The sequence below is a fragment of the Triturus cristatus genome, chromosome 9 (assembly GCF_964204655.1).
Source record: "Triturus cristatus chromosome 9, aTriCri1.1, whole genome shotgun sequence".
NCBI lineage: Eukaryota > Metazoa > Chordata > Amphibia > Caudata > Salamandridae > Triturus > Triturus cristatus.
The window spans coordinates 1,159,257,352-1,159,285,036 of record NC_140592.1 but is presented as its reverse complement, the minus strand read 5'-3'; the positions used below and the strand labels follow the sequence as shown (position 1 = coordinate 1,159,285,036).

Genomic DNA, 27,685 nt, shown 5'->3' with positions numbered 1-27,685 from the left:
CCAGTGACGGAGTATAACAAAATGAACCCTCGTCCTCAACTGAGCCCGGCATACGTCCGTGTCTACACCTGGATGTCCAGGAAGCCACTTCCCTGCCTTGGGAAGTTTTCAACGATGCTGAGACACCAGACAACGTCTGTCCCCGCCGTGATTCATGTCATAGAAGGACCGGAGGCGGACTGTCTCCTTAGTCTGCCGACGGCCGAACGACTCAGGCTGGTGGAAATCCTATACCGTGTCAGCAATGACAGCGACATCATTCACAAATTCCCGAAGTTATTCATGGGACTTGGCAAGATGATCAGAGGCTGGATCCGCCTCCACATCAATGAACAGGTCCAGCCGGTTGCCCAGCACCCTCGGAAAGTGCCATTTCACCTCCAACAGGCTGTGGAAGACGAATTGCAAGAGTTGCTGATGGCTGATATCATCGAACGCACAGAGGGTCCCACCCCGTGGGTGTCGCCAGTGGTAATCGTCCCAAAGAAAGGAACTCCCGGAAAGGTCCGGTTGTGTGTGGACATGCGGATGCCCAACACCGCTATCGAGAGAGAGCGTCACCCAGGACCCCACCTGAGTGACATGATAGCGGCGCTCAACGGTGCGCGAGTGTTCTCCAAGCTAGACCTTAACAAAGGGTACCACCAGCTGGAACTCCATGAGAGCTCTCGATATATCACAACCTTCGCGACGCACCTGGGGCTATTCAGGTATAAGAGGTTGAATTTCGGCATCTCATCAGCCGCTGAGATATTCCAAGAAGCCATTCGCCAAACTATCCATCACATCCCTAACACACTGAATTACAGTGATGACATTCTGGTGTATGGGGCGAACGTCCAGGAGCATGACACGGCCTTGGACCGAGTCTGCCACGCGCTTCTGGAAGCGAATCTGACACTCAATAAAGAGAAATGCGAGTTTCACCAATCAAAGCTGAAGTTTTTCGGGCACATCTTCTCGGGGGCCGGGATGAAGCCTGACCCTGATAGAGTGAGCACACTAAACGACACCAAGAGCCCACGAGATGTCAGCGATGTGCGGTCATTCCTGGGTATGGTGAGTTACTGCTCAAGATAAATTAAAGACTACGCCACGCTCAGCCACCCACTCCGAGCACTGACAAAGCATGGACTGACATTTGAGTGGACTTCCAAGTGTGAGCGAGCTTTCCAGGAAATTAAACAAGCCGTGGGAGCAGCTGAAAGCCTGGCATACTTTAGCCCGGACCGCAAGACCGAAATTACAGTAGACGCAAGCCCAGTCGGCCTAGGTGCCATCCTGGCCCAATATGACAATGACACAGATCAGCGTCACATAATAGCACATGCCAGCCGAAGTCTCTCCGACACGGAAAAAGCCTACTCTCAACCTGAAAAGGAGAGCCTTGCAGTAGTATGGGCCTGTGAGCACTTTCACGTGTTTATCTATGGAAAGCACTTCACCATGGTGACAGATCACCAAGCGCTCGTCACTATCTTTGGGAATCCACGCTCGAAAATGCCGCCCCGCATTGAACGCTGGGGGCTGCGACTGCAGGAATACACATTCACCATTGTCCACAAGCCGGGGAAATTAGCCAACCCCGCTGACTATATGTCGCGGCACCCCGAGGCATCCCAACTCTCCAAACCGTCTGTCGCTGACGAGTACATTCACTTTGTGGTGGACCAGGCGCGGCCACCGGCGGTTCCCCTAGAGGTCATCCAACAAGCCACCTCGCAGGATGAGATGCTGCAAAGAGGGATCCGCAGGGTGCAGACACACCGATGGCGGCATGAAGAGCCCCATGAAGAGAGTGACCCGACAATGCGCCAGGAACTGCAGGCGTTCAGGAATGTGAGCGAGGAGCTGTCTATCACCACTGAGGGTCTGCTATTAAGAGACCACAGGATTGTAATCCCCCGACAATTGCGTCAAGGAGTAATCAACCTGGCTCACGAAAGCCACCGAGGGGTAGTTGCGACCAAGAGGGCCCTCCGCGAGCGCGTCTGGTTCCCGTTCCTGGACACTATGGTGGAACACACCCTGAAGGACTGCCCCCAGTGTCAGGTAGTGGGGCATGGTGACTCCCCGGCCCCCTTGCAAATGACGCCATTGCCCCCTGGAGTGTGGCATGAGTTAGCCATGGATTTCTATGGCCCGATGCAGTCGGGCAAATACGTTCTGGTAATCATCGATGAATATTCCCGATTTCCCATTGCTCAGTTTGTGCCATCGACCGGTGCAGCCACTACCATCGCTGCGCTAGACGAAGTCTTCGCAGCCTGGGGTGTACCTAAGGAACTGAAAACAGACAATGGTCCTCCCTTCACCGGGCGGGAGTTCAGTGACTTCATGAAGCTAATGGACGTGCGACACCGGCGGATAACGCCGTTATGGCCACAAGCCAATGGCGCTGCCGAAAGGTTCATGGCCACCCTCAAAAAGACATTCCAGCAGGCCACGCTTGACAAAAGAGACTCACAAACAGCCCTCAACGATGTGCTCCGATCATACCGAACAACGCCTCATGCCACCACGGGCAAGTGTCCGGCAACACTTATGCTGGGACGCCCTGTTCGAACACGGATACCTACATGGGAAGGAGCACTCCGACCTGTATCTCCAGGCCGCACTCATCAAGAAGTGATGGTGGCTGATAGAGCCAGTAAAGAGAACATGAAAGAGTATGCGGACCGCAGGAGACGAGCCCGGTCTCTCTCTTTTCAAGAAGGGGACTGTGTAGTGGTCAAGCAGGAGCAGAGCAAGAAGACAGACAGTAGGTTCAGAGCAGAACCTCTGACAGTCACTCGACAAAAGGGCACCATGTTGACTGCGGAATCGGACAGCAGACGCATCATGCGAAACGTGTCGCACTTTCAAAAATGCAGTCCTGCCCTGCAGGAAGCCCTTGAGCTGCGGCTAACAACGCCGAGAACTGAACGAACTGAGAAGCAAGCTGAGCGTGCCGCTAATCAGGAACAGGAAGATGGAGGCAACCTTGGAGCGGTGGCAGAAGGCCGGTCCCTCAGACCACGGCACGAAATTCGACAACCCAAGCGGCTAATTGAAGAAATATAAACTTGTGTTCTTTGTTTTGTTAACAAAGGGGGAGATGTACAGTCGTGTGCGTGTGTGGCAGTCTAGTGGTTGGAGGGGCGGAGTATCCGGGTAAGGGAGGAAAAGGAGGAGCGTGTGAGGGGACGGCAGTTAGAGTAGGGACGGCGAAGTGGAAGGTTGACAATAAAGAGTTGATGTGACAGAACACGGTGTCGGTCGTTATTGGAGTAGTGTCACGACACGACAGTATGTCTTAATAAAATCACTAAAGATATATTCCCAATGAAATAATCATAAGTGTTTTTAAAACTTTTTTATTCGGAGGCTGACTGCTAGTTCAGAATGGACCATGTCTGAATGTGCACAGCATCTGCCTGAATCCAAATGCGCTCCAACCCGAAGGGGGGTAACACAGGCCCCCGCATCCCTCGCGGTGCGAGGGGGGGGGCAAGCTCCAGAGGGCCCCCTCCACACAGTACTCCGTCCTGAGAGCTCCTGATTGAATGTGCACAGCACCTGTCTGAATCCAAATGCGCTCCAACCCGAACTAGCACTTGACTTACGACTACAAGTCTACCACTAAACACAACTCTAACTTGGATTTTGGTTTTCTAGAAGATCATATACATCTGCACTCTTGGAACCAGGGTTCTAAGTACACACTAACATGGAACCTGCAGCAGATAATCAAAGGCTGCAAGTGTGTGATCGTGCAATATTAAGGCTTTTGTGGGGAAAGGTTATCATTTTGGGTAGGCTCCTGTTTGCTGATGCCGGTTCCTCTCATTCTAGGACCGTTTGAACCACTTTACCTTTGTCACTGGGTCCAGGCTCTGAACCCCATTTGCTCGGTTGCCACTTGGAATCTCTGGGTGCTCCGTCACCCCAAAAGTTCCCATTTGTTCCCAGGGTAACCAGCATAATATGTCCTATGTTCATGGGTCTTTTTTGTGTTTGTTGATCTTGGATTAGGCATTGTCATGCTTCACTTAAAAGAAAATTGAACATTCTGTACCAGCAATGGAAAGCCTGAGGAGCCGAATGCAGGAGTTTAGGAAATCCAGGAGCCATCTCCCTTACAGTGCTCTATCCTGTGAGTAGATGTGTAGTTCCCAGAAGGACATATAGATGTAATATCCCTTAATAAAGAGAGCATGCTGTGTCAGTCCTGAGGGTGTTTAGAAAGAATATCAGAATCAAAAATACAGTGGGACAAAATATCGTGAAGGTAAGTTTCTATAGATAAGAAAAGTTTTACTATATGTAACTCCACATATATGTACCTTGACAATATATATATATATTTTTATATTTTGTTGACAGTGTTTAAGCTCAAGTTTACAACGTTGTAGAAGTATTTGTTGTGATTTTTTTAACAATGTGACATTGAGTCGTCAATACAATGAATTTACACGCAATAGTGTTTTTTCCATTTCCTTAGTTATGCTTTCAGATTGTTCTCAGGTGCTAGTGGGCGATTTCACTTTAAATGTACTGTGATGCACGTAACGCGGTCATGTGAGCAAGGGCCGAGTGGCTCGAAACGCGTCATGGACTAGGCACGTAACTTTTTGAATAAACACCATTTCTAAGCACTGGCGACTGAAGTTGTCCGTTCCTTTCGTTGTGCGAGACTGCACATTTGGGAAGTTTCTTTGATATATATATATATATTCAAGGTACGTAGATGTAGAGTTAAGAATAGTAATTCTATACTGCACTTCCCTTCTCGATATTTTGCCTCTCAATATTTTAGACACAAGATTCTGTCTATATGATATTTCTGTTTCCGATATTCTATCAGGGATCCAGTCCCGTATAAATCTCATCACCCTATATGGTTTGTCCGTGTGTGACTATGCCATATGCACACATACCAACTAATCCATCTAGTCAAAAACTGTCTCAAATACATAAACCTAGAAGAATTTGAATCTTAACTTTTACTAAGTTCCAAGACACTCCGGTTTACCATGGACACCGACCTCAACCGCAAGGAACACATACCCAAGGAATACAAGACAGCCTCGTACCAACTTTCCCTACTAAAGAAAGTGAAACCATGCCTCTCAGAAAGTGACTGCAGAATTGCTGTTCAAACCATTGTACTCTTGCATCTAGGTAGTGGCAGTGCCCTGCTCATGACTCCCAGATGTCACACTGGCCCACCCGTCATGTGACAGCATGCCTTACCAAGGGCTTGAAAAAATATGACCATAACATCCTCACCCAGATGGAACGCCACTGTCTCCACTTGCCAGCCCGTACCATCTTTAAAACCAGCTGAATCACCTCCAAAGCTACCATGATGGGCACCCTTGCTGATCTTTCTGACACTCTCACTGCCTCCAGTGGCTCTCGGCACACCTGCAGCCTGGAAGCCATCAGACTGGAGACAAAGAAATGCAACAACAAAAAATACGATGTAACAGGTCTCCTACATGTTTCTTCATCTATGCACCCAGGATCTCCAACAACTTCGTGAATCCATCAGAATCATCTCAGCTTTGCTCCAATTTAGGACATGTTTCTTCATCTATGCACCCAGTATCTCCAACAACTTCCTGAGCCCATCAGAATCATGTCAGCTTTGCGCCAATTTAGGACATGTTTCTTCATCTATGCACCCAGTATCTCCAACAACTTCCTGAGCCCATCAGAATCATCTCAGCTTTGCTCCAATTTAGGACATGTTTCTTCATCTATGCACCCGGGATCTCCAACAACTTCCTGAGTCCATCAGAATCATCTCAACTTTGCTCCAATTTAGGACATGTTTCTTCATCTATGCACCCAGGATCTCCAACAACTTCCTGAGTCCATCAGAATCATCTCAGCTTTGCTCCAATTTAGGAAATATCTGAAGTCGCACCTCATTAAAGAACACAAAGGGACTGTGCAGTAACCCTCCACTTGCGCTCTTAGAACGCAGATACCCCTCCTATCACTAGGTGACATTGTCTTTGCCTTTGACTATAGTCAGCGGACCTCTACCTTGCAGCTTCTGACAAGCTATAAATACCTCATACAGAAATATTTACCTCTCTGTAACTTCTCAATAAAGGGGTGGCCTATACTGAGATGGTGGCTCTGCTTATTGGGAGGAAATTGAACCATTGTGTGATTCCTATAATGTCTAAATCCCATCTCATTGTGGTTGTTTGAGAATGCTGCTCAGTACTGCGCATGCCTACACTTAAGTCTGATGAGCCCTCTGTTCATCTCCGCAAGATTGCTTCAGCAATCTGACTTTATGCTAGCAGACAGGTAACTAAATCTTACTTCTGCTTCTTGAGCCTCATTCCACACAGGAGAAGCAAAGGGTGATAAGATGCAGCGTTTTCTTGATGGGTGAAATGAGGAGCCACGCTTTGCTTCTCACTGTTTGTTGTAGATGCTGTCATAGGCAGGTGACAGATAGAAGGGTTGGAGCCAGAGGCGGGCCCCAGCATCCCACTGTTGGGAAACTGTTGCATTTGTTTGGTGACATGCATCTTACTGTGTTTGCAAACTATATGCCCAGTGTTTCATTCTCTATTGTGTGCTGTATGCTTTAAACCACAGCTGGATGGTGCGGTAGCAAGTCGCATGTGCTGGAGTCACCATGACCAGTCACCTCAGCACCCCTGGGGTGCAAGACTCAGAGAGGCCTCACAGGTCTTGTGTCTTGTGGGTGAACCTGTCTAGTGACTGGCAGCACTGCTCTTGGAGCCTACATGGAGGAAGAAGGCGCTATCACCCAACTCCCCCATTGGCGGTAAGCCCCGGGCGACACTATTAGGTGCACGGGGTCACTTTGCGTGAGGTGAGCAGTTTTGGTGAGTGTAAAGTAAGTGTTTTTCTTTTTTTAATTTAATTTTCCCTCATCGTCGTCTATCGACTCTCACCCGACCCCCACTCATGCTTGCATTGGCCGTCGCTGGGCACCACACTCAGGGATCGCCCCGGGTGGCAAAAGCTCTAGCTACGCCACTGAACTCCCCAACTCCACATTTGTGCGCTAGTGCTATAGGTCGTGTCCAGCAAGTCCTCGTCAGAGCAATGATGGCCTTCCAGAACCAACAGCGGCACAGAGACAGAGTTCCGGCTTCGACCCTACCACCGTGCATCATCCAGCCGTACTGCTGCATCAGAGCAGAAAGCCCACTGAGAGGGAAGCCTGTAAACTGGACTACGACTTATTGCATTCTTGCTTTGCTTCAAGGGCACGGAGGCTGGGAAATGGATTGCACTAACATTCCCATGCTAGCTTTTAAGGAGCAAATTGAGTGCTACCTGACAACCTTGATCGTCTGGGCGATGCGTAAGGGAGAAAAAGGGTACTGCAGGCTGAGAGCAGCTCAGCAGGATAAGTAGGTGTTCAGGCCTGGCCTGCATGGCACACCCAACTCCGAGCTGAGACACAGGAGAACATGGCCGTCCCACGAGGGCGCCTCCAGTCCAAGGCTCTGGGCCATTTCTACCACAGCCCAAAGAGACACCAGGAAGGGTCCATGTGGACATGCTGAGGATTGCACAAGGGAAGGCGACCAGGGCTTTGGTATCAGCAGGATCACAGAAGTGATCCATGGATGAAAGATCTGTGCGCTAACCAGAGAGCATCTGCAGAAATAGTTACTCCCAGTGGGAGGGGTTAGAGACGTGGGACTTCTCAGGTATCTTTCAGAACAGTGTCTTTTTAATTCTTCAATGTTCACTAAAACTTTCAAACCAATTTTTTTTGGTTCAGTTAAAAGCTTGCACTTTAAAAACAGTTTTATAAAAAGCTCATGCTTCATTGTATTGGGAAATGTTGACTCATTGAAGTAGAGTGAATTCTGAAAAGTCGTGCACATGCACCTGTGCGCGCGAGCGTGTGTATGTGGGTAGATGGATGCCTTGTGCCTGGGGACACTGCTGCTGCATGGGAAACTTCAGGCAGCAGATAAGTGCGTTTCGCTGGGACGGATGAAGCTTGGAGATGGACCTGCTTGCAGCCCAGATTAAGTTCCCTACTTGTGGAAGCAAATGCCCTGCTGGTGTAAGGGAATTGAGGCTGCTTGTTACTGTGAACTCAGGTCTTAGGCAGGAATTATGTGACTGTGCGTCCGCGGCAGTTTTCGCATAATTATAGATGGGCCGCATTTCCCACATAATCCATATCTGCTGCATAATCTGCAGATTTTAACACAAAAAATTGCTTCTAGTTTAGACGGGTCAAAAGTTACTAAAGGAGCAGCAGCTCATGTTGCCCTTTGCAAAGCTGGACTGGTCACCTTTCTGTTGCTTGTTGCTATATTTGGGTGTTAAACGGGTACGAATGAGGTGCCACAATGCCCATACACTGTTAAATTTAAAAATGATGAAATAATGAAGTAACACTATTGCAAAATGTGCTGCATTATGCCACAGAATCTGACGCTTTCATGCCGCATAATTCCAGTGGCCCTGGTTTTAGGGAGATTGACTTTAAAGATATCAGATTTAGTTCCATTGTCTCGTTAACTAGGAAAATGTCTCCTCTTTCCTCTGCCTACATCCATGGGCAGAGCTGATTAGACCCAGTTTACAAAGAATAGATGGTGCTGTTATTCTTTACACAGGGCCAGCAGACGCACATCAACAGGCTCTGATACTCACAGACTAGAGAAGTGGGCTTTACCAGCCTCAGGTGCATTAATATAACTGTTTCTGACCTTAACTACAAAACTCTCTCATAGCCAAAGAATTACACCAAACACATAAAAAACCGTAGAAAATGCAGATAGATTTAGAAAAAATGTATAAAATGGACAAACAGGACGAAAACCATTGAAGGCACGCATGATGCGAATAATCTAAAGACCCTAATATGTAATTGTTATTTTATTAGGAGTGTTGCAAAGTGTGAGCCTTGTTACAATGGGCAGGAGCGTGCTGCACACAGTAACAACGTCTGCAGCTTACATATGTAGATATTACAACAGATAATGTACAGGCGATAGGTGCCTAAAAGTACTGAAGGCACCCGTGCCAGAGCATTTTAGTTATGGTGACAACCCTTTCCACAAAACATACTGCCGATATGAGTGTGTTTGGGTTTCTGGGAGGCCCAGGAGTTCATAATCAAGCAGAAGTATTTTTAAAATTTGTTGAACTCTTTTAAACACAGCAAATCTCCTTCTTCAAGTCAAGTCAATTAATCTTTATTCGGGTATAAAAATATCCACAAAAGAACATGACATTTAACAAAATCAAACATTTCATTATCAAAACAAATTATACATAGATAAAATATTTAAAATATTTCATGTCATCAGAAATTGGCCACAGCAACAGCATTAGGACATAAAAAACGTTGGTCGCCTTGATAGCAAGTACCTCTAAAGTAGCAGCAAAGATGTGGTATTGTAAAGTGCGGGGTTTTAACCAATTTAAAAACAGGGAGCTCCAACCTGGACCAAGTCCTTGTAAACATCATGACACGTCTCAAAAACAATATGCCAGGCCATACATAGGTTGGCAATAGCAATAACATTAAAACATGAAAAACGTGGATTGCTTTGTTGACAAATACCCCTCTCCTTCTATTAGCTTTAACCCTTTCGCTGCGGCGGGAATTCCGCCGCAGCGCTGGGGGGTGCGGGGGGCAGCGCGGTGGCGCTGTGCTCATGACGGAGCCACTCCGTCATGAGCCACGGTTGAGCTGTGCTCATGACAGAGCGGTTCCGTCATGACTCTGCCCAGTTGCGTTGTCCCCCCGCACAGGCGGGGAAACAGCGCTGCGTGGGCGTAGCGGCCGCCAACGGTCGTGGCATGACGGAACCGCACCGTCATGAGCACACGGCAACCATGGCTCATGACGGAGCGGTTCCGTCATGAGCGGGGAAGAGGTTAAAAACGCTTAAAATGGTATAAACAGCATTAGAAATATTTTGCTTTTTGGTGTATTTGTTGCTTTCAGTTTTTTAAAGACCAAAAAACATATTTTAATGATGTTCCTGTATTGCAATGGAAGCACAGATCAGACTGGTAAAATACTGGTCAAGGGGGTATCCCTAATCACAGTGGGGTGGGAGGGGGAGAGATGGTCTAAGATGGTATGAGAGTGTAAAAGGGAGGGTTTTGAGACATTTCCTGAATTGTACCAATGGAGGAATTAGCCTCGTGGCAGGCCGGCTGATGGCTTCTTTTGTAGAGTAGCCACTCTGGCCAGTGCTGTCAAGTGTGGCAGACCGGCTGATGGCTTCTTTTGTAGAGTAGCCACTCTGGCCATTGCTGCCAAGTGTGGCAGACCGGCTGATGGCTTCTTTTGTAGAGTAGCCACTCTGGCCATTGCTGCCAAGTGTGGCAGACCGGCTGATGGCTTCTTTTGTAGAGTAGCCACTCTGGCTATTGCTGCCAAGTGTGGCAGGCCGGCTGATGGCTTCTTTTGTAGAGTAGCCACTCTGGCTATTGCTGCCAAGTGTGGCAGGCCGGCTGATGGCTTCTTTTGTAGAGTAGCCACTCTGGCCATTGCTGCCAAGTGTGGCAGGCCGGCTGATGGCTTCTTTTGTAGAGTAGCCACTCTGGCTATTGCTGTCAAGTGTGGCAGGCCGGCTGATGGCTTCTTTTGTAGAGTAGCCGCTCTGGCTATTGCTGTCAAGTGTGGCAGGCCGGCTGATGGCTTCTTTTGTAGAGTAGCCACTCTGGCTATTGCTGCCAAGTGTGGCAGGCCGGCTGATGGCTTCTTTTGTAGAGTAGCCACTCTGGCCAGTGCTGCCAAGTGTGAGGCCGGCTGATGGCTTCTTTTGTAGAGTAGCCACTCTGGTCATTGCTGCCAAGTGTGGCAGGCCGGCTGATGGCTTCTTTTGTAGAGTAGCCACTCTGGCTATTGCTGCCAAGTGTGGCAGGCCGGCTGATGGCTTCTTTTGTAGAGTAGCCACTCTGGCTATTGCTGCCAAGTGTGGCAGGCCGGCTGATGGCTTCTTTTGTAGAGTAGCCACTCTGGCTATTGCTGCCAAGTGTGGCAGGCCGGCTGATGGCTTCTTTTGTAGAGTAGCCACTCTGGCTATTGCTGCCAAGTGTGGCAGGCCGGCTGATGGCTTCTTTTGTAGAGTAGCCACTCTGGCTATTGCTGCCAAGTGTGGCAGGCCGGCTGATGGCTTCTTTTGTAGAGTAGCCACTCTGGCCAGTGTTGACAAGGGTTCGTTTTGTAAGGCCAATGTTTTCCCTTCGGTCCATCCCACGGTGGCTGAAAACATGAAAGTCCAGAGGCCGCAAACACAAACAGGCTCTTGGCTGGCAGAAACAAACTGATGCACTGATGCACTGGCTGCTCACTGCACAGAGGAGGCTCTAAGATTGGGATAAAAGGTTGGGGTGACCTTGGGTTGGGGTGACCCTAGGCGCTGGTGCCTGTGTGCAGGTTCCATGTGCTGTACGCCCTACTTCTCTCACCCTCCACTTGCTTCTGACCCACGTGATGCCGCCTTGTTATACTGTTAATGTTGCTGCCTTAAAGGACACTGATGGTTTAATGAAGAGCATTGCACCTCTTAAAGAGTGTTACGAAATAATGACAAATGAGCTTTTCAGACGCAGAAAACAGCACATAAACAGCACTGCTGATCCTCATTGTACTACAAATGCATCTGCAGCAGTCTATTCTAACCTGGCTGTCAACTCACCTCTAAACCAAACGAAACACAACTAAACAAGCCTGAGAGACCACTTTGACTCTGGTCAATGAGCACCCCAGAAGTCCAAATTCCATAAGTAAGTCCTACAGAAATGCTAATAACATAATGTTTATTGGCCCAAACCTCCAACCTTGGATTTCTCCAAGCTAACAATATGTCCCTTGAAGACCCAGCCAGAAGGCTCCTTGTTACCAGACCCTGCCAGATAAACACACACTGATTGACACGTGTGAGCCTTGACCTACGCCAAGTCTTTTCACAATGATAGGGTTTGGACCAAGTGCTGAACTGGTGACCTTGCACACCATGAACCCTCGTAGTGACAGAGGGGAGTCCCCATCTTTGTGTGGGGTTTTGATGTGTGGAGCGTGGTGGTGGCAGCCTACCATGGTTGGTGACAGCCTTGTACCTGTGAGACATGAATGCGCACTTACAGGCCCATTCATATAAAATTCTACTGCTGGATTTCTGAAAGTGACATCATGTGCCTTGTATGTGTGCGTGTGTGTGTGTGTGCGTGTGTGTGTGCTAGATGTAAAAACTTGCCATGAACGAGTGATACAGGCCTGCGGGCTCCGCTTTGGAAGACGAGACCATAGTAGAAGATGGAGGAGAGGTTGCGTTTTCCAGATAGCACATGTGTATTGCTGGCATCTCCTGGATTGGAGGGTGGAGACCAGGCGCAATGGTGAGGAAAGAGAAGGCGGGCTTTCCTTAGGCGCTCCAGGGCCTTTCCTGACATATTGGACTATAAATTACCCTGAAATGCAGCTGCCTGTATGTTGGTGGCTAGAGGTACTGGGTGGGACCTGCAGTATCTGTTGTTAAGTTAAAGAATGCTTTGAAGTGATACAGATTCGTGTCTCTCTTCCTGATCTCTGAGAAGGGATCATAAGAAGCTGGGTGACGCCTGCTCTCACCTCTTTGTACTTCTGAGATGGGCACTACACCTGGAGACTGTCGTGTTGGGCAGAGCATCATTGCAGACAGAGGCCGGGCCTGAAAATGACCTGACCAGTACACATTGACATGGAACTGACCTAAACCGGTTCCAAGGAAGCATTCCTGGAATACACACCCTCCATCTGCAAAACCAGTACAGTGGTGGGAGCGTAAGACCCATCGTTGTTTGTTGTTGTTGTGGTCTTTTTTCCTGAGAAGGGGATACTCCACAGAGATCTGGGGTACTGCACAGCTATGGGTTGGACTAGCACTGACAGCCAACTCCCCTGAGGTGAAGAAACATACCCTGGAGTCCGGTCTGAAGGAGGAATTACTGAACTGACCTGGGTGCCAAGATATCCTACCTGTGAGCGAGAGAAGGAAGCGCCAACCCTGCAGGAGAAGTGGATCATAGAAGGGACAGCTGTTTCTGCTCCTTTTTGATGGATAGATCTCAAATGGCAAGCCCAGCACCTTACACTTCGGAAGCCCATAAACTCATCAGTGGAGTGCCTCAAGGTTCATCTCTCAGGTCTACCCTCTTCAACACATACATGACTCCACAAGCCAACCTCATCCGTGCCCACAACATCAACATCCTCTCATATGCTGAAGACACGCAACTCATACAGTCCCTCTCGGACAAATCCCCCTAATCAAGGAACAAGTTCACCACCTGCAGATGATATCTAACTCAATATGACGATATAGTGCTTATAGCCGCTGGTTTGCTCATGTATAGCTCTGTAAGCGATCGGTGATATATTACCCAATTTTACCAGCGCTTGAAAGCGAGGTGCCACATATCTGAGTTGTCTGACATTTTATGTGCTTTGCTCCTCTTTAGTCTGCGTCATAATTTCCTTAAGCTTGAGACAGTCCGACTGTCTCAAACTCAACACTGACAAGACAAAAGTAGTGATCTTTAGAGAAACATCTCCTCATGGGACTCCCCTGGTGGCTGGCCGACCTCGGACCCACACCTAATCCCACCCATGCTAACGGTCAGGGAATCATCACTGATAACAAGCTTGACTTAACTGCAAAGGTCAAAGCCACCTCAACTCCCTGGTCCTCACCCTGCGGATGCTGAGGAAGATCTTCAAATGGCTCCCGAGCAATAGCAAAGAAACCATCACCCACACGCTTGCCACCAACAGGCTGGACTACAGGAACGCTATCTATGCCGGACCAACCAAGCAACTCATCAAAACACTACAAACCATCCAGAACAAGAGCAACACGTCTCATCCTCAACTTAGCACGCTGCACTCATATCACACCACGCCTTGGCTCCCAATACACCATTGTGCACAGTTTAAACTACTCCCCCCCACATTCACACATTCAAAGCTCTACACAACACACTGGCCCGGACTACCTGAACAATTGCATCTCCTTTCATCAACCTGCCAGACACCTCCGCACAGCTGGGTGACCTCCTACTACACATCAGAGCCTCCTCCTCTCTACTTGAGTTCTGTAAAAAGTTGTAGGCTCGGATCTTCGAGTAACCCCTCCATTCCCTACTACCCCGAGATAAGGCCCATGCAACTGCTGACCCTCATGGGTGGGCGACAGCACGCTTTACAAATACATATAATATAACAAGGGACTGCTGTAATTGACCCTGGTGTAGGGTATGTCCGACATAGACTTGCAAAGAAAGTGCGCTGAAAGACTCGTAGTTCTGCTGTATTGGGTAGTGCGATCCTTGTTATTTAGCATTGTCAGAATCGGCAGGCACCGAGAGTGCTGTGCCAGTGTGGTAGGCCCGACCGAAGCCATGATAGGCGCCTCCTGGTAACCTGTGTGTCCCACAAGTGGACTGAAAGACCGCAGCACTGACAAGTGTCTCATTGGGTCAGACCCAGTCTGGAATATTAAGTGACCCGAAAGGTGCCCTGGAAGCACTTTGTGAAGTATTTAGGTTTTCGCCCCGGGGGAGTGTGCCCTTAGCTCTCAAAAAGGAGTGCCAAGTACTCACTGGAGTAATGGAGTGAGCCGTGTAGTGAATCAAGTACCCACTGGAGCGCCAGAGTGAACCACGGTCTGCAGCCCACCACTCAGAAGAGGGACCCCATCAGATGGCTCTGATCCTGCCGCTATCCTTTCAGCAACACACTGTGTGCCCGGCTAGAGCATCACTCCTGAGAAGACTGCCCGGCTAGAGCATCACTCCTGAGAAGACTGCCCGGCTAGAGCATCACTCCTGAGAAGACTGCCCGGCTACAGCATCACTCCTGAGAAGACTGCCCGGCTACAGCATCACTCCTGAGAAGACTGCCCGGCCAGAGCATCACTCCTGAGAAGACTGCCCGGCTAGAGCATCACTCCTGAGAAGACTGCCCGGATACAGCATCACTCCTGAGAAGACTGCCCGGCTAGAGCATCACTCCTGAGAAGACTGCCCGGCTACAGCATCACTCCTGAGAAGACTGCCCGGCTACAGCATCACTCCTGAGAAGACTGCCCGGCTAGAGCATCACTCCTGAGAAGACTGCCTGGCTACAGCATCACTCCTGAGAAGACTGCCCGGCCAGAGCATCACTCCTGAGAAGACTGCCCGGCCAGAGCATCACTCCTGAGAAGACTGCCCGGCTACAGCATCACTCCTGAGAAGACTGCCCGGCCAGAGCATTACTCCTGAGAAGACTGCCCGGCTACAGCATCACTCCTGAGAAGACTGCCCGGCTAGAGCATCACTCCTGAGAAGACTGCCCGGCCAGAGCATCACTCCTGAGAAGACTGCCCGGCTAGAGCATCACTCCTGAGAAGACTGCCCGGCTACAGCATCACTCCTGAGAAGACTGCCCGGCTAGAGCATCACTCCTGAGAAGACTGCCCGGCTACAGCATCACTCCTGAGAAGACTGCCCGGCTAGAGCATCACTCCTGAGAAGACTGCTGTGTGCCGTCTGGAGGATACTGCTGCTGGTGAGAGCCTGCTGCTGCAGGAGGCCGATATGTGGCCCTGCGCCGCTACTAGGAAGTTAGTGAGAGACTTAACAGGCCCAGGTCTGAGTGCTAAGACTAGATCAAGGAAAGGAGGGGTGCAAACTGCGCCCACCGATCCACCTTGAGAACTGAACCTGAGGGAGGGGGGGGGGGGGGGGGGGAGCCCAGAGACAGAGGTACCCATGAGGGGCAGGTGGAGAAGCTGGTTGAAGTCGCTAGAGCACAAAGACGCATACCCACGAACCCACAGACATTTTAAGACATGGGCAAACTGGCAATTGCCCAGGAACCCCACCTTCCAAAGGGCCTCCTGGGAAAATGACCTTTCTTTCTTTGACCTCTGTCTATTCTATTTCTCTATCTAAGCCTTTCTTCCTCTCTACCTCTGACACTATCATTTCTACCCCATGTCAGGTTATAAGGTATATTTCATCTTTTTTTGTGTTATCTTGTCAGAGGTTATCAGATACATTTGTCGTGTGTAGAATTACTGGGCTTGAGTTAGCAGGAAATGGGTAATAACATTCCAAATGTGTGCCTTGCAGGTGCCCCCAAAGTATGTCTTGCCCAGGGCCCCTCAAATACTTACGCGGACCCTGCATGAAGCGGGCCTTCATGCGTTATTGATTGTGCAGTGGAATTCTCTGTTTTCGGTGTGATAAAGTACTTTTCTTTTCTACAAGGAGACGCACTGGGCGGGACATTGATCTCATTGCGCTGCCGAGGGAGCGGGATTGATTTTGATCCTGAGTGACCCCCACGCTACACCCTCCCTGGGAAGCCTGTGGCTGCTCGCCTAGGCTACGACTAAGAGTCAAGTGCAGAAAGGGTTGTACGTAGCCCAGTTTGCAGAGCCATAGCAGGGCAGCAGGCACGGCCCGAGAAAGCAGTGGTTAAAGGTCTCACCCCCTACAGGTCTGGCCCAGTCACCCCTGCGTGATCCGTGGCCTCCTCAACAGGATCGGGCAGGGATCAAAAGTTAAGTTCTTTATTCAATCCCTCAAACTCAGGGCGTTAAGTTCTGTGATCCAGTCCCTCACCATCGGGGTCTCAGCTGCGATTCTGGACTCAGTCTTTCACCCTGAAAGTCATAGGTTGTGTTTGTGACTCGACCCTGCAACCTAATAAGTTCTCTTGCTTTCTTAAATCCTTCTTCGTAGGGTCATGGGTTCTATTGTTCAGCTGACTGCTCAAACCAGGAGCCACTGTTTCTGCCCCTGACCTGAAGCCTCAGGTTCAGTGCAACAGGCTCTACTTTTGACGAAAGAAAAACCTCTCCAGCCAAGGACCAGTGGATCTGTACATGAGGCTCAACCTGAGGGCCACTGGATCAGAACTTCAACCTGAGGCCCACTGGATCAGAACTTCAACCTAAGGCCCACTGAATCAGAACCTCAACCTGAGGGCCAGGGCCACTGGATCAGAACCTCAACCTGAGGGCCACTGGATCGGAAACTCAACCTGAGGGCCACTGGATCAGAACCTCAACCTGAGGGCCACTGGATCGAAACCTCAACCTGAGGGCCAGTGGATCAGAGCCTCAACCTGAGGGCCAGTGGATCGGAACCTCAACCTGAGGGCCACTGGATCAACCTGAGGGCCACTGGATCGGAACCTCAACCTGAGGGCCACTGGATCTGAACCTCAACCTGAGGGCCACTGGATAAGAGTCTCAACCTGAGGGCCACTGGATCGAAACCTCAACCTGAGGGCCACTGGATCAGAATCACAACCTGAGGGCCACTGGATCGGAACCTCAACCTGAGGGCCACAGGATCGGAACCTCAACCTGAGGGCCACTGGATCAGAACTTCACTCTAGGGCCCACTGGATCAGAACCTCAACCTGAGGGCCACTGGATCAGAACCTCAACCTGAGGCCCACAGGATCAGAACCTCAACCTGAGGGCCACTGGATCAGAACCTCAACCTGAGGGCCACTGGATCAGAGCCTCAACCTGAGGGCCACTGGATCGGAACCTCAAACTGAGGGCCACTGGATCAGAACCTCAACCTGAGGGCCACTGGATCGGAACCTCAACCTGAGGGCCACAGGATCGGAACCTCAACCTGAGGGCCACTGAATCAGAACCTCAACCCGAGGGCCACTGGATCGGAACCTCTACCTGAGGGCCACTGGATCGAAACCTCAACCTGAGGGCCACAGGATCAGAACCTCAACCTGAGGGCCACTGGATCAGAGCCTCAACCTGAGGGCCACTGGATCAGAACCTCAACCTGAGGGCCACTGGATCAGAACCTCAGCCTGAGGGCCACTGGATCAGAGCCTCAAGCTGAGGGCCACTGGATCAGAACCTCAACCTGAGGGCCACTGGATCAGAGCCTCAACCTGAGGGCCACTGGATCGAAACCTCAACCTGAGGGCCACTGGATCGAAACCTCTACCTGAGGGCCACAGGATCAGAACCTCAACCTGAGGGCCACTGGATCAGAACATCAACCTGAGGGCCACTGGATCAGAGCCTCAACCTGAGGGCCACTGGATCGACACCTCAACCTGAGGGCCACAGGATCAGAACCTCAACCTGAGGGCCACTGGATCAGAGCCTCAACCTGAGGGCCACTGGATCAGAACCTCAACCTGAGGGCCACTGGATCAGAACCTCAACCTGAGGGCCACTGGATCAGAGCCTCAACCTGAGGGTCACTGGATCGAAACCTCAACCTGAGGGCCACTGGATCGAAACCTCAACCTGAGGGCCACAGGATCAGAACCTCAACCTGAGGGCCACTGGATCAGAACCTCAACCTGAGGGCCACTGGATCAGATCCTCAACCTGAGGGCCACTGGATCGAAACCTCAACCTGAGGGCCACAGGATCAGAACCTCAACCTGAGGGCCACAGGATCAGAACCTCAACCTGAGGGTCACTGGATCAGAGCCTCAACCTGAGGGCCACTGGATCAGAACCTCAACCTGAGGGCCACTGGATCAGAACCTCGACCTGAGGGTGTCCATTTCTGCTAACAGCTTATCTTATCTTGTCTTGACTTATAAACGCGCATAGCTACCTTCAGGATTCGCAGCGCTGTGAGTCAGAACCGTGCACCTACAGAACGGCCTTTAAAAACGTGCCTCGAGTCGTTTGCTAATGTGGATAAAGAACACCTGATTGGATAGGACCATGAGCTCTCGTGCAAGCAATGAAAATGCTGTCCTGGCCATCGGTTGGGTAGTAAAAGCCAACTATATCTGGTGTGCAATCAGCCCCTCTCAGCCTTATGCCCCGGTATCACTGCACCTGCTGCGCTAGTGCCAGCTGCGTGATACATTCCTGGCGGAGGGAGAGGATTCCCCCAGACCCCCCCTCCTACTCTCTCTCAGGGGAGCCCCGGAACCCCTTTCTCCTGCTCCGCCGTAGGTGCCCGCTCGTGCCCTATTTAGGGAAGAGGCTGGCGCAGCAGCGACTATATTTGACACCCGAGAAGCGGGCACGGTAAACAAGGTCTCCGGGAGCCGGAGCGCAGCTGTCCCGGATCTGTCACTACTGCTGCCGGGGTAGGAGGCGGTCACGGAGTGGCGGGGCAGGCAACTCGCCGCAATTGCCCCAGCGCACCATGCGCACATCCCTCTGTCTCTGTAGCGCGCATCCCCGCGTCCCTGAGACCGCAGTACCAAACCTGCGTAGCCCACACATGAGCACGGACGGCCCCTCAGGACCGCGGTTTTATGCGCAGCCAAAATATACAGAGGCCTACGTGGTCCAACGCCCGGCGTCCACTTCCGCGAATCTCACACACATGAACTCATCACAAATATGCACGTTGTTTGGCCATATAGTCACTTCACAAGCAGCGCTTTTCGCCTGTGCACTTGGAGACACCCGGATTACGCTAGCAAATTCTGGGGGCGTGAGCGCGGAGATTCCCTCGCAATTGTCATTCCAGCGCCCCCCCCCCCCCCAAATAAAACTGGTGACTACTGCTTGTAAGAACGACCTGTGTTTGCAGCTGCAGCACATCCTAAGAGAGAGCCCCTGCCAGCAGCAGCCCTGACAAGGCAAAGGGGTTTCCCCACCAAATCCCGGTGCATACAGCGCCCCCCTCCCCCCCTCCACGAAAGAGTGGCTTCCCTCAAGGCACTCTCAGCGGCACAGCTGGACTGGCCTACTGCAGAGCACGCTGAAAGGGCTGGGGTCAGATCCGCTTGTGAATCAACGCACTGCAGTTTGACTGACTCTGACCCGGCCCTACGGTAGTCTTTTGAGGCTTGCTGCGCGCAGTGAGTCACGTTGTCAGTGACTGACTGCCCCATCCCTATGCGCCCTCCTCCGTGGCATGTAGTCCGCCACATACCCTCTCTGCGTGTAACTGACTTTGCTCCGGCCATTTCAGTATCCAGAGGCAAATACAGTCGAATTATACTCCCTCTGCAGGAGGTGACTGCTCGGGTCCAACCGTCCTTACAGGGTCACCGGCTGTCAGGAAGTGACCCCTCTCCCACTAGGCCAGTCCACCTCTAAACCACACACATACAGACATGCCGCCCTCAGATGAACATATCTCACCTTCTGCACTGGGCGGCAGAGATGGCTGCAGCCCCCAGGAGGATGAACCCAGCTGGAGCTGCCCCCCTCCCCCTCTGCCCGGCCTGCTACTCACCCCTCCTGGCGGTCCCTCGGGTGTCGCCCCTCCGTGCTGCTCCGTCCCCCTCAGGCAGGGCTGCTCGCCTCCTCTGCGCCCGGCTCCTCTCGCATGTCACTCCAGTCTGCCAGCCCGGCCGAAGCCCTCCCCGTCTACTCTGCTCTCTGCAGCTGTCAGGGCGGCCGGAGATTGGAGCAGAGGGGCCAGGAGGTGAGGGGTTAAAGGCGACCATCCACCCCGGCCTCTGCCTTGCAGCGCGCGCCTCTCTCAAGCAGGGGGTCGAGGACAGGGGCTGACGAAGATGATGCGGAATATGACGATGAAGGGGGGCCGGTGTATTTTCCCAGATCTGCTGCCCCCGCCTCCTGTGCTGCTCCTGGACGCTAGATGCCGAGAGCCATCTCTGCTGGGCTTCCCCTGTTTGCGCGCGCCAGGCAGCGGCGGGATTCAGCTGAGTAGTGCAAGCATCTCAGGCGGTGCAGGCAGACCTGGGAGGAGGAGGAGAGGGGTGGGGGATGCACACACAGTGACTGCAGCAAGAACACCAACCCGGCCCGGGAACCAATCTCTCAGCCCACAAACTGAGCACCGTCATCCTGTGAGGCAGCAGGGCTGCGGGGGGCATGTGCTGCCTCAGAAGGGGAGGGAGGGAGGGGGGCGCTGCTTCCTCCGGGGTCTGACAGTGGGGTCCTCCTCTATCCCCCTGTCTGCCTGAAATGTGCCATACGGATAACCCGCGTTACTGTGGGTGGACACAAAACGCTCAATAGGCAGGGATAACATATTAAAAGCGCGCCGAGGCGGCTGCTCAAACAGCGTGGCGCTTTAAGTACACCTCCTCAGGAACTAGTAAATTAAGAACACATGGTGTTTCTCGCCGTGTTATTTCAAGAGAGACACATTTATTTTGTATTTATTTAGGTTGCTAATGAAACGACAATTTGTACTGCCTCGAAGCGCTTTGCAGAAGGGATTTTGGCGCACACGAGCACAACAGTGGTGGTACCTTTCTTTACCCGATGGCATGAGTACACAAAAAGCACACCACGGACCACAGTTGATATTTATATAGCCACGATAATAACATTTTGAGGTTGTCCTCTTCGCCTTCTGGCTGCACCCTGTAGCACAGTGTGTTCTTGAACACATGCATAGAGGTTGTGTGAGCAGACTCAATCTCAGACACACACAGTAAGGACATTTTGTAACATACCTGCTTAAGTTACTCCGGCGCTATCCAGTTTCTGGATGCCTCTGTAGCTGTCACTAAAATAGTCCAGCAGTCTCTTTCGAGGTGCTATTCTAGAGCAACTTTGTTAGGTTTGAACATCCTGCAAGTCTAGAATATGTACAAATATTTTCCACTATTTGGGCACACATAGATGTGAACACGTGCATTTGTGAACACGATTGCACTTGGCACAGGTGACTGCTATGGCTGCCTGAGGCCAGGTAGGTCCCTTGTTTGAAGAGACATGCACCAGGCGTTGGGCTCCATTCGAACTTTTCCCTGCCTGGGTTCTGATGCAGAGGAAGGCACAAGGGCAGGCAGGACCCCGATGACTCCTTCTAATGATTGTTCTGTTAACAATAGTCCTTTCCTTGGCACAGTCACAGAAAGAGCTGCCCACAGCCTATCATCAGCCCTCCTAGAAGAGCCGTCTACTCGTGGGCATCTCAACAGCACCCATCCTGGTCCGGGCAAGGGATCAACATTGATTGTGGCATGGGATGGCATCAAGATGATGGTGCATGATGAAGTACCAGCGCTTCTGCTCTTACATCTTCCCTCTGCGGTTGAAGCAGCACATCGTCCTACCTTGCTGCGGGCACTCGGCACCATCAGAGCACAAGGCACGGTCTTTCCCTATCTCTCCAGCAGATCCCTCGCACTGACACTCACCTCTTCCCGCGCAGCTGCTGGAGATCCCAAAGAATCGGCCATCACCCCTCCTCTTTTTAATGTCGACCTTCAACACCCGGTCCTCTGTAACATCTACCTCCATCACCCCCTCTTTTTTAATGTCTATCTTCAACTCTCTGTCCTCTTTAACGCCTACCTCCATCACCCCTGCTTTTTAACGTCTACCTCTATCACCACCTCCTCTTCAACATCTACCTCCATCACCCCATCCTCCTTTACGTCTACCTCCATCACCCCCTCCTTTTATACATCTACCTCCATCACCACACCTCTTTAACATCTACCTCCATCACCCCATCCTTTTTAATGTTGACCTCCAACACCCGGTCATCTGTAACATCTACATCCATCACCCCCTCCTTTTATACATCTACCTCCATCCCTCCGTCCTCTTTAACATCTACCTCCATCACCCCCTCTTTTTTAATGTCTTTCTTCATCACTCTCTACTCTTTAACGTCTGCCTCCATCACCCCTGCTTTTTAACGTCTACCTCTATCACCACCTCCTCTTCAACATCTACCTCCATGACCCCATCCTCCTTAACGTCTACCTCCATCACCCCGTCCTTCTTAACGTCTACCTCCATCACCCCGTCCTTCTTAACATCTACCTCCATCACCCCTCCTTTTTAATGTATACCTTCATCATCATCTCCTCTTTGACGTTTACCTCCATCACCATATCCTCTTTAATGTCTACCTCCATCACCCTGTCCTCTTTAATGTTTTCCTCCATCACCCCCTCCTCTTTAATGTCTATCTACATCACCCACTCCCTTTTAATGTCTACTTCGATCACCCCTTCTCGTTAAGATCTACCTCCATCACGCACTCCTCATTAACATCTACCTCCATCACCCCTCCTCTTTAACGTCTTCCTCCATCATCCTCTCCTCCTTAACATCTACCTCCATCACCCCTCCTCTATAACTCAAGCTAAACAGGTCAGAAACTCAGATCCTGTCTTGTGGTAAATGGCTCATCTATCATCCTCCAGTATCTGGCCAACAGAACTTGGGCCACCTCCAAACCCATCGTGCTGACTGAAGCATCCGGGTGTGATAACAGATTCAAACCTTTCGCTTGTTCCTCAAGTGAATCAAGTTACGGGTGGATCCTTGTACATGGTGAGATGCCTACATTGAACATTCCTTCTCTGGGTTTCACTTGAAGCTTCCAGGCCACCATAAACTGTGTACTCTCCAGTGTGGACAATGCCAGTGGTACATACCTTGGAGCATCCCTCATGTGATTCAGAAGGTCCATAGAATCTAAAGTGCAGCTGCAACACAGTGTCTTAACCTTAATGTATGGACACCCATCTCCAGCACATCAGACTCTACGCTGGCTCCATGGGGGCAGCAGGTGTCTCACTTTCAACGCAATGTGCACAGTTCATCATGCCACTCACAGCTCTAGACCTTCCTTTAATAGCACAAACCCCGCACCTATCACCAACCAGCGCTCTTCCATCTAGTTTGGATGGACTTTTGAACAATTCTTCCTTCGAAAATCTTTCACTGATGGAAACTTCTCTCAGTTCAAACATTTAAGACATGGAACTAGATTCCTGCCAGAATAAGACTAATTTACAACAATCTTTATTTCAGAAAGCTTTAGAAACCTGGTACGTGGCTGGCTAATCACTAATATGAAATAATGAACTCTGGAATAAAACATGATATGGATCCAGGTGTGTGTATTCTCACACTATTCTACAAGTCTCCCTACTTATGTGCAGCAACTCCCTGCACTTCAGACACCACACCCACCACTTCCATGTATGCAGAGCCGCTGGAGTTATGCAACAGGGAAGGACCAAACTAAGGGGCACATAACGATGCCGGCGGGACTGCCACCGACAAGCCGTCAGTGGTGGTACCACCAACAGACAGCCCTTCGGGCTGACCGCCGCATTACGATGCAGGCAGTCAGACCCTTGAATCTCGGGGGATGGACTGCCACCTCGGAGAAGATCTACATAATCAGTCGGGGCGGCTGTCGGAATCGTGATCCTGAATGGAGGAGGTGCCTGCTCAGGCACCGCTGTCAGGATCACAATAGACCCTTCCTGAATGCCTTTTTAAGGCTGTCCCACCGCCATCAAAAGGCAGACGGAAACGGACTTTGCGAGCCCCAAGCAGGGCCCCCATGGTCCAGTGCTAAGTGGCTAGTAGGAGGCACATGTGGCTCCCCTCCAAACATCAATGCTCTGTGTGCCAGACACCACATAGTGCCTGACACACAGTGCATGAATGTTTGAAAACATGCCTTTTTCTACTGCGGCTTGTGCTGCGCCCTTTTACGGGCTGCAGCACAAGCCGCAGTTGAATGATGCAGTTTACTACAACCTACACAGCCGTCTTATCAAAATATGGCAGGTGGGACCGCCGTCTGCTTGTCGGGCAGTCTCAATCCCGCTGCGATGGTGGTCGGATGCTCGTCCCACTGCCATCATATTGAGGCCCTAAGTGGCAGTGTCATTCTCGGAAGAAACAAGCTCCCCGTGTGATTGACGAGGCTAAAACTTATTGTGATTCATTTCACGTTTCCAACCGATGGTATTTCCACGGCCAGCGACGCTGCTTCAAAGTTTACCTTTCCAGAACTATCTTGATTAAGTGTCTTTCACTTCCACCGCCCATGGAGCCTTACAGCCCCTTTGTCTTCGACGTCCAGTCAGTACCTATTAGGTTCTATTCCTTCTATATGGTGCCCCCCCTCCCCACTGTCACCATGTCCTGAAGAAGACCCCGTCAGTAAGAACCTAAACACCCTACCTGTGTTAAAGGGTCGAAACGTCGACATATAACTGATACCAGTACCATCATTAGTGTATTTTGCACTGTGTTTGTTCTAATGTACATGGTTGCTCAAACGATTGTATATCCAAGGAATGCATTTCTGTTTGATTATGTGGCATAGAATAGTATGCCGGACAATTGATTTGTGATACTGTTAAGATTTGAAGTCACTTGCCCCCCTTTTTCTTACTCATATCACTTCCCCCCCTCACCCCGCCTTTTCCGGGCACTTTGTTGCTTTGTATTTTGCTTAAGTATTGTAGATATTTTCCTGAAAAGAAATGATTTTTTTGCTAAGTGTGATTAAATAACACTTTGGCACTACTTTATCGCTTTTCTATTTTTTGATGCTTCTTTTTGATTTTGCTCTTTAAGTATATGTGCTCTGGGACCATCCTTCTATACTGCTCTACACCCAGGTCCCAGTGATCCTTGGGTATACCCTTTGCTCTAACAAATGAATACATTAGGCGGCAAGAAAAAAGGCAAATTATGTGGGGTAATGCAAAACATTTTCGATAATATTACTTTATCATTGGATCATTTTTGCATCAGTTTAATACCAAACCCCATCAAAAAGCAACTGAAAAGTGACAAGTCAACCATAGTGAAGGACCTTCCAGTGCGCGGCAACATGTCACTACGTTGTAGTAACCTTTGACCCGTTTGAGCTAGAATCAATTTTTTGTTTGCTAAAATTCACAGATTTTGCAGCAGATTATGGATTGAGCGGCACATGCAGAAAGTCCATAATTGTGGGGAAAAGCCACAACTGCATAATCGCATAATTTCAGTGGCCCTACATATATGTAAACCTACAACGATACCCTTTTCAACCAGCAACCCAAAGGAAATCAGAGGGCTTTGTTATACCGTCATGAGCCTGAATGGATATACAAATACAAGAATACAATACGAGTCAAGGGATATGTTTGTCTCAACAACCTGCATCCTCCAAGAAAGGATAGTATATCAGGACTTTGCACTGGATGGAAACAGCTGTGCAAAACCAATTTGCACCGTGTTGCTACATGTATTACATGCAATGGAACAGACATATTCTGCCCCCACCATTATTACCGCAAGATTTAAAAATTAGAACCATTGCTAAACCTGCATAATGTGTCATTGAGACTAAGAACAAATAAAACTGCACTTCGTAAACAGGAATGATAAAAAAAAATAGGCCAAACTGATTATCAACAGGTTTTGTTTCAAAGCTAATTCCCTCTTTGACATTTAAAAACTGGATACATGGTCTCCGTGGACTATGCAAGTACAGCATATATAGTGTGGATTCATTTGGGGCCATATTTTCCCGGTGCAAATGCCATTTGCTGAATTCAATAACACTAGCAGGAAAATCTGATACAGATGGATTTGCCCGGCTCTTTATATGCACAAGCGTAAAGCTTCTGTAAAGTTGCCCTAAGTGTGCTTAATTCCATTACAGTCCCTAAATTATGCCTAGATTCTAATCTTTAAGTTTCCCGGACAGACATTTTGAGGCCTGATACTAAAATACGCTCCATGACAACATAGGAGGAAGGACAATGGCGACTACTGACATCATCAAGCCATGTCCCTCCCCCAGAGACTCATGGGAGTCAACGATTGGTAAGCAGCGGGTGCACATCTGCTATTGGGGTATTCGTGGGCTTCAAGATGCTGTGCTGGACTTCGCTGCAGACAGCCCGGCCCTCCTGTTACCCGGTTCACATGGGCCCCCGCAGCCCCCGTGGTGTTGGGGGCCCTAAGCTCCAGGTGCCCCCTCAGCACAGTATCCTGACTTGAGAGTTCCTGATGAAGTCCAGAGGGGGGTCCTCCATGTACCTTGCAAGGGGGGGGGGGGCTCCCTCAAGTTTCATTACACCACTGACTCGGGTGTCATTTGTGGATAGGGCCGTTGGTCCAGGTAAAGCGTGCCTCTACAATGACATGCGCATGCCACCATGTGCATTCTGTATTTATGCATGTGCTCGTTTCCTGCAGTTGTGGGACATTGTACTACAAGGAAATGCAAATACATTGCTTGTATGCATTTCCATGGGTTTGTAGGCAATTTCTAATTTTGGTACGGATCCAAGTCCTATAGCTGTAGGCAGCTAAATACCTCATGGAAGTCAATTTAACAAAATCCCAAGGATAGCGGAAGTGACATCACACGCCATTTGAGCTTTACTTTCACTCACACACACATGCTAACACATGCAGACATTCACACATACCCGCACTCTCACATAAGCACACTCTCATCTGCAAGCATGCATGCAACATACATTTAAAAACATTTTTTTTACTTTCAGCTGCCAGGGAAGGTAATATTTCAGCTAATGATAGTCCATTTTTACTACACTAATAGTGAATAATGGAATACTCCTATTAGTGTAATAAAAAAATGACAAAAAACAAGGAGAGGGAACTCCAAACGCCGTCCAAAAGGCAGAGCAGATGCTGTATTCCAGGCACTGATTTTAACACCTCTTAGGTCAGGGCTCACAAAAGCAGTGCCATGGGTTGCAAGGGGCAAGTCAGGGGTCGCTGCGACCCCTGGTAACCCCTAAATGACTTCCATGATATGCCCTAGTTCCAGAACATTCTACCCAGCGTTCTGCTGTCATATTGTGTGTGTATATATGAATGCTCACATTTCTAGAACATTATGTCACTTGATTGGTCACTCTGTATGTGTATTTTACAGTTGTACAGCACACCACTTAGTTTTCAGTCACTATGCATGTATGCATGTTATACCCGTCAGGAAAATGCTA

The 27,685-nt window shown here is 49.9% G+C and overlaps 1 protein-coding gene across 4 annotated transcripts in view; it reads right to left on the bottom strand.

The window, feature by feature from the left end:
- Positions 1-20,718, bottom strand: part of SLC8A3 (solute carrier family 8 member A3) — a 454,394-nt gene extending 433,676 nt beyond the window's left edge. For all 4 annotated transcript variants that reach the window (XM_085627127.1, XM_085627129.1, XM_085627128.1 and 1 more), the window contains exon 1: positions 20,203-20,718. The gene's annotated coding sequence lies outside the window, so the exon portion shown is untranslated. The remainder of the gene's footprint in view (positions 1-20,202) is intronic.
- Positions 20,719-27,685: the final 6,967 nt, after the last annotated feature.